The sequence below is a fragment of the Rhinolophus ferrumequinum genome, chromosome 9 (genome assembly GCF_004115265.2).
Source record: "Rhinolophus ferrumequinum isolate MPI-CBG mRhiFer1 chromosome 9, mRhiFer1_v1.p, whole genome shotgun sequence".
NCBI classification, from domain to species: domain Eukaryota; kingdom Metazoa; phylum Chordata; class Mammalia; order Chiroptera; family Rhinolophidae; genus Rhinolophus; species Rhinolophus ferrumequinum.
The window spans coordinates 21,865,920-21,872,096 of NC_046292.1; the positions used below are offsets into that span (position 1 = coordinate 21,865,920).

The window sequence follows — 6,177 nt, forward strand, 5'->3', positions numbered from 1 at the left end:
ACCCCCAACGAGCGCTCAATACCCGGTCACCCGCACAGGGGCAGGCGCAGGGGCCTGACCCAGACAGCTGAGCAGAGCCCACTCGCCAGACCTATTCCAGCATCTCAGGAACCCTCCTTGGTGTTTGGATGATCTTAAGCAGGGAATTGACATGATTGAGCTTGAGTGTTCACGGAGCCCATGTTTGTGAGGAGGAAGTGGACTAGACCCAGCACAGACACTCTGAGACGCACCTGGTACTTCTGAGAGCAAGGCAGGGGCTACAAAGCACTTTCACACCACACACACACACTCTCATACACACATCGCACACCACAGCGGGCCCTGCACATCTGTTACAGCCTGCGCAGAGAAATTCTGGTACCTACTGAGGCCGGGGGTATCTGCTGGAGGTACCTAGTTGGCCAGGAGCAGCACCTGGCAGCAGGAACTTGTTTTTCAGCCCATGTGAGAATCTGCCAAGATGCTGACAAACGCTGGTGGTGCCCCTCCCCACATCCCCTTGGCCCACAGACTGGTGGCAGCTGAGGAGCTAGTTTTGTGCACCTTGCTCCCACCCCATTTCAAATGTGCCCTGTGGCTTCCCTTGGCTTTTCTGCCTCAGGGCTTTCTCTTTAGCTGGGGCAGGTCACTCTGCTCTTCTCTCTTGAGGAAGTACAATTTGGAAATGCAGGAAGCTCACGCCCCTGGAGCAACAACCCTTAACAGTGAGGGACTGGAGTCCTTGAAAAACACCTCAGCTTTCTGGTCCGAAGTAGAACAACGCTGAGGCCCATTCTTCATGGTTCCTTAGAGGAGCCCCAGCGGGACTGAGCCCAGTTGCTCCCAGTGTAACCAGCTCAGAGAACAACGTAAAAGAAATCATTTGTCCTGTAGAATGTCCCACATTCTGGGTTTGTCTTCTAGCTCCTTTGTGATATCAACTACCTTGTTTCTCCGTCTGCTGTATTTCCTGTAAATAAAAACCCTAAGTTCAATTCTGCTGGCAAGGCACCCTAGCAGGTGGTGTGGTGCCTGGCTAAGTGTTCTTGGCCCATCCTGGAGGTCACTTGCAGACATGCTGTACCAATGGTCTTCTGCGTCTTACAACCTGAGGGCATTCTCTGGTCCTGAGAGGGGACGGGGAGTTAATACCCCTGATCAGCGTGGGGTGGCCTTTGATCAGTGTGGGGTGGGAGTCCGTGTCTCAATACCCCAGCTTCCTTTCCTGTCGGAGGAGGTTTCTGACATATGTTCTGCACAGTCTCTCAGAGGGTCCCCAGAGGAGCTGGCCCCAGTTACCTGAGTGACCCCCTCATAATTCACTTTTTTTGGCTTTCTTGCTTCCCTGCCTCACCTCCCCGTGCCCTTAAAGGTACTTCTTGGGATCATCTCCCAAATAAGCTTACTTGCACCCAATCTTCTTCATAAAGTCAACTTTTGGGAGCAATCTAAACTAAGTCAGATACTTCACAGGTGGGGCTGTGCACATCATATATCATCACATTAATGGTGCGACACCCATCATGGTGCTAAGGTTGATCAGTGGTCGCCAGCCGTGACAACCAGATCCCTCCATTATAAAACTCCCCATCAACTTTGCATATAATCATTTCATCCATTGATAATTATTGCCTAAATCCATTACTTTATTAAGGGTTGTAAAAAAGGTGATTTTTCTAATCCTATCAATCCTTTCACATTTACTAATTGGAATTATTTTTTTATGTGAGGAACTTTCCCTCATAAACTAGGGCTTTTAGGTTGAGATGAAACAGTAGAAGAATGACAGTATAAAGGCATATTTTTTTCCTATTTATTGCTAATTCTTATGACGAGAAATTGTGCCCTAGTTACCTCCAATGATATTTAATGATATTTGTTGAATTTGAGGCTTTCTCTCTCTTTCTTTCTGAGTATCAATATAAACAAATGAGTATTCCTATATTCAGTGTATTTCAGTCATTACCAGTCATTATCCTTTCTGATGCTCAAATTATCCCATCTTTAACCAGCGAGCATCCCTTCTTGTTGTCTCCTATATGTCCTTTGGTCATGATTCCATTGCTCTTTGACAATGTCCTTGCTTTGACCCCACAAGATGTCCCAGGCTCACGGGGATACGAAAGTCAATTTGGGGAATGTAATCAATAATGTTGTAAAGATTTTGTAGGGTATCCGATGGACACTTGCCTCATTAGGGAGACCACTTCAGGGATGAGGTAGATGCCTGATCACTGCACTGTACACCTGAAGTTGAAGCTGAACAATAATGAATGTCAACTATGATTTTATATATATATATATAATTACAAGAAGTGGAGTACAGCATTAGGAATAGAGACAGTGGAAATGTAACAGCTGTAGGTGATGTCAGAGGGGTAGAGATTGGGGGAGGGGGTCATCACTTTGTGAGGGATATAAATGATAAATGCCTACCTATTACATTGTTTTGTACACCTGAAACTAATACAATAAATAAATAATTAATAAATAAGTATATAAACAAATAAAAAAGCTGTCCCAGGCTCATGGTGTCTATTTCCTGTTCCAGACCAGTAATCAGCCATTCTTCCAAAGAGCCCTGGTTCTGGGTAGTTATTGAACACGATCGGGACACTAGGTATGCTCACTGATGGCAGGTTATCATTGCTTCTAAATTTTTCAGTGGACAGAGCTGGAAAATACATACTTTTGAACACAAAAACAAAAGGATTTGAGTTGCTGCTAATATTTCCAGTTCAAATGGAAGATTGCAGGGTTTTCAGTTAACTTCTTTGGTCTTATCCGCATATCTCTTTTTCTAACACACTGAAGATCTTAGATTCTAGCATTAACACAATTATTTGCATTATGCTGTGATTTATATAAAATAGTTTCAAAAGTAATGCCAATATCCGTACTAACAATATGACTTTCTTTTTTTTTTAATATTTAGTGAATTTACTCAAATGAAGGAAGCTTAAATGATACAGAACTGAAAATGTTAGAAATCTATATACAATAGAAAGTGAATATAAATTAGCCAACTCCATGAACATTTCCAGCAAAGCATTCATACAAATACATGTTCACCTTTTCTTTTATAGAGGAATAACACACACATACATGACATGATGATTCTGGCAAAAAAAAAATGAAAGATATTAAAAATATTCTCAAGTTTTAAAGATGGCGTGGAGTAAGTTTTAACAACATTCTATATGAATGGAAACCCCTGATTTGAGTCCATGATTTTATCATGCCAGAAGCATGGTTGGTTTTAATTTTTTTAAAACAATGTGGTATCATACACATTGGCTTATTAATTAAGGCATTTTGTATACACAGTATCTCAGGATGTACAAAAAACTTTTAGTATTGATTATTTGTTATGATGTTTTAAACTTTCCAAGTCTTTTCAACATAAGAAAATAGCTGCACACACTTGAGAGTTTTCTTACAAAACACAATCTTAAAAAAAGTAATGATGATTGGTCTTTGTGGTTCCTAGTAATAAGTTGTCTTATGTTTTTCACATAGTATAAAGTATATTCTTATGCAGAATTGCATTAAGATCCAGTAGTTCTTAAACAATGTCACTATAATACCATATAAATCCCAAATGCAGCAAAGGTGAACAATCTTCATAGTACACTTTCGCTAATTGAAGTTGAAGCTGCTCCTTTCGGTCTTTTTACACTTCAATGTGAAGTAGTTTGTTAGGGTTTCATTAGTGGCTTCATTATGTAGTTGTTGTTTTGTTGTTTTTTTTTTTTTTAAAAAAAGGTTTTGATTTCTTCCATAGTTCACAGTTCTCTGATGAGACATTTTGGAAATCATATAATCCAGGGATGTTTTGAATAATCAAATGTTCTTTACTAGATAAAGTCTCTCAATGCAACTGTAATAAATAAGCATTTACATCCTTAGCTATATTATCAGTATATCCTGGAACCAAAGTAAGACGGTTTTCTTGCTCCCACAATCCACTTAATTGTTCTTTTAAAATCTGAATATTTCCATCATTTATAATTTCTGTTCTGGAAGATAGTTCTGACCACCATCTTTTTATGACTGCTTGAAGCCTGTTTAAGCCAACTATTTCATACTCTTCAAACTTGCTTTTAAGTAGTGATTTTACTAGCGGCAACAAGTCTAACAGCAGCCAAGCGAGATGTACTGTTTTTCTTTCTGTAAACTATTGGCGAGCACAGGAAGGCAATCCACCACCACTCCAAGGTCTTCTATCCTCACCAAATAAGCTACAAGTTCAATTATACTTCTCTTTTTCCAGAAAGTTAAAGCTACATTCAGTCTCAAATTCCTGCTGAACAAAACTTGTGCCATCGTGTCACGGTCCTGAGAAACCTCAGACAAAAAACCACTATATTTTGATGATGGGCTTTCTGTCTATGAAGAATCAGAATCACAGGAGTTCAGCAAATATGTTCGACCATCATGGTGTAATTTTTCAGGCAGGTGGCCTGCCCAAGCCAGTTCATTTTCTTTATTTGCCATGTCACAGCCCCCACTTCTAGGGGAGTATTTTTTTTTTTTTTTTTTTTTTGTAACAAGGATTTAGAAAAGTATTATCATGAACTTTCTTTCTGTGATAGATCACCTTACTTAATTTATCTGGGCTTTTCACAGCTTGTCCAACTGTTCTATTTATATAAGCAGCCAACTGTTTTGGAGATTTCTTAACCTCCTTCATGTTCTTATTAGTAAAATTAGATATTCTTTTTCTAGAAAGATCAATGGAATGATCCTCAATATTGTTACAAAAGTTTCGTTTTTTAACATTGTGGGTTTCCGATGCCATAATCTCTTGAATACCGGCGCCTCATGGTACCACAGCGCCTCAGCTCAGTCCTATCGCTGACAAGCCTAGAGAGTCCCTCGGCTTGCAGGTCGAGCCCCATTCAGGGCCATTCAAACGCTGCCGCGCCAACAATATGACTTTCAAATACATTTTTAAAATTTCTTTGCTGCTCTTTTTATCCTTAGAAAATATTTCTTTAAGCATATACAGTCAATCTGTTGTAAAGCCACTTGATATCATTATTTTCACTGAGTGGTTATATATCACCAACTTGATATACATCTAAGGTCTTTCATTTCAGATTGTTTTCAAATTTCAGAGACGCTTTTTTTCCTCCTTTCCTTTTAATTTAATGTTATTTTTGAATGTGTGAAGTAAAATATCTGATTCTAAAGTCAAAACCACATAACAATATGTGCTTAGAAAATTTTGCTTCCATCACTGTCCCTCTACCCCATAAGTAATCATTTTATTGTTTGTTTTTGTGGGATTTGTTTGTTTTTTGGTTTATTCTTCCAGTGTTTCCTTTTGCAAATAGAAACAATTTTTATGCATATTTATACCCCTCCCGCCCCATTGATACACAAAAGATAGCTTGCTAGATATTCAGGTCTACACTTTGTGTTTTTCACCTAACAACATATCCCGGAGACCGTTCTGTTGCAGTGTGCCTTCCACATTTCTTTTTACAGCTGGATAGTGTTCCACTGTGTGAATGTACCACAGTTTATTCAGCCAATCTCCTAATGAAGAACTTTTGGATTTTTCCAATCTTTTGTTATCACAAATAATGCCACATGAATAACATTGTGCACAAATCATTTTAGCATTTTTTTCCAGTATATCTTTAAGTCAGAATCCTAGAAATGGATTCCTGGGCCAAAGGGTAGATATATAAGTAATCATGGATTTTTTTAGGTATTGCCAAGTTCCCCTCTCAAAGAGATACTATTTTGCATTCTCTCTAATGACCATTTTTCAGTCATTAATTCAATAAACACATTTTGAAACAGTGAAAAAGATAAACATGGTCCCTATGCTCTGGAGCTTACAGTCTGGTAAGGAAACAAGAGTGAACAGATAATTGCACAAATAACCGTTCATGATGTGTATTAAGAAGGAGAAGTATCAATTGCACAAGAAGAAGTCCTAACCTGATTTGGGGTGTCAGGAAGACTTCCCTGAGAAATAATGTCTAAGTGAAATCTCATAAACAAGTGAAAATTAGCCAGGAAAAGTGGGTAGAGGAAAATATTTCGGTAAAGAGAAAATAAAAACAGAAATTACAATAATCAAATTAAGGAAAAAAGAAATCCTTCATATCAAAACCTACAGGATAGTCATCTTTATTCAGAAGATAATTTATAACTTCAAATTATTTCATTGTTAAAAAA

At 38.6% G+C, this 6,177-nt stretch overlaps 1 pseudogene; it reads right to left on the reverse strand.

Moving 5' to 3' along the window:
- Positions 1 to 3,853: 3,853 nt before the first annotated feature.
- LOC117027831 (KATNB1-like protein 1) lies at positions 3,854 to 4,803 on the reverse strand (annotated as a pseudogene).
- Between the last annotated feature and the right edge of the window lie 1,374 nt (positions 4,804 to 6,177).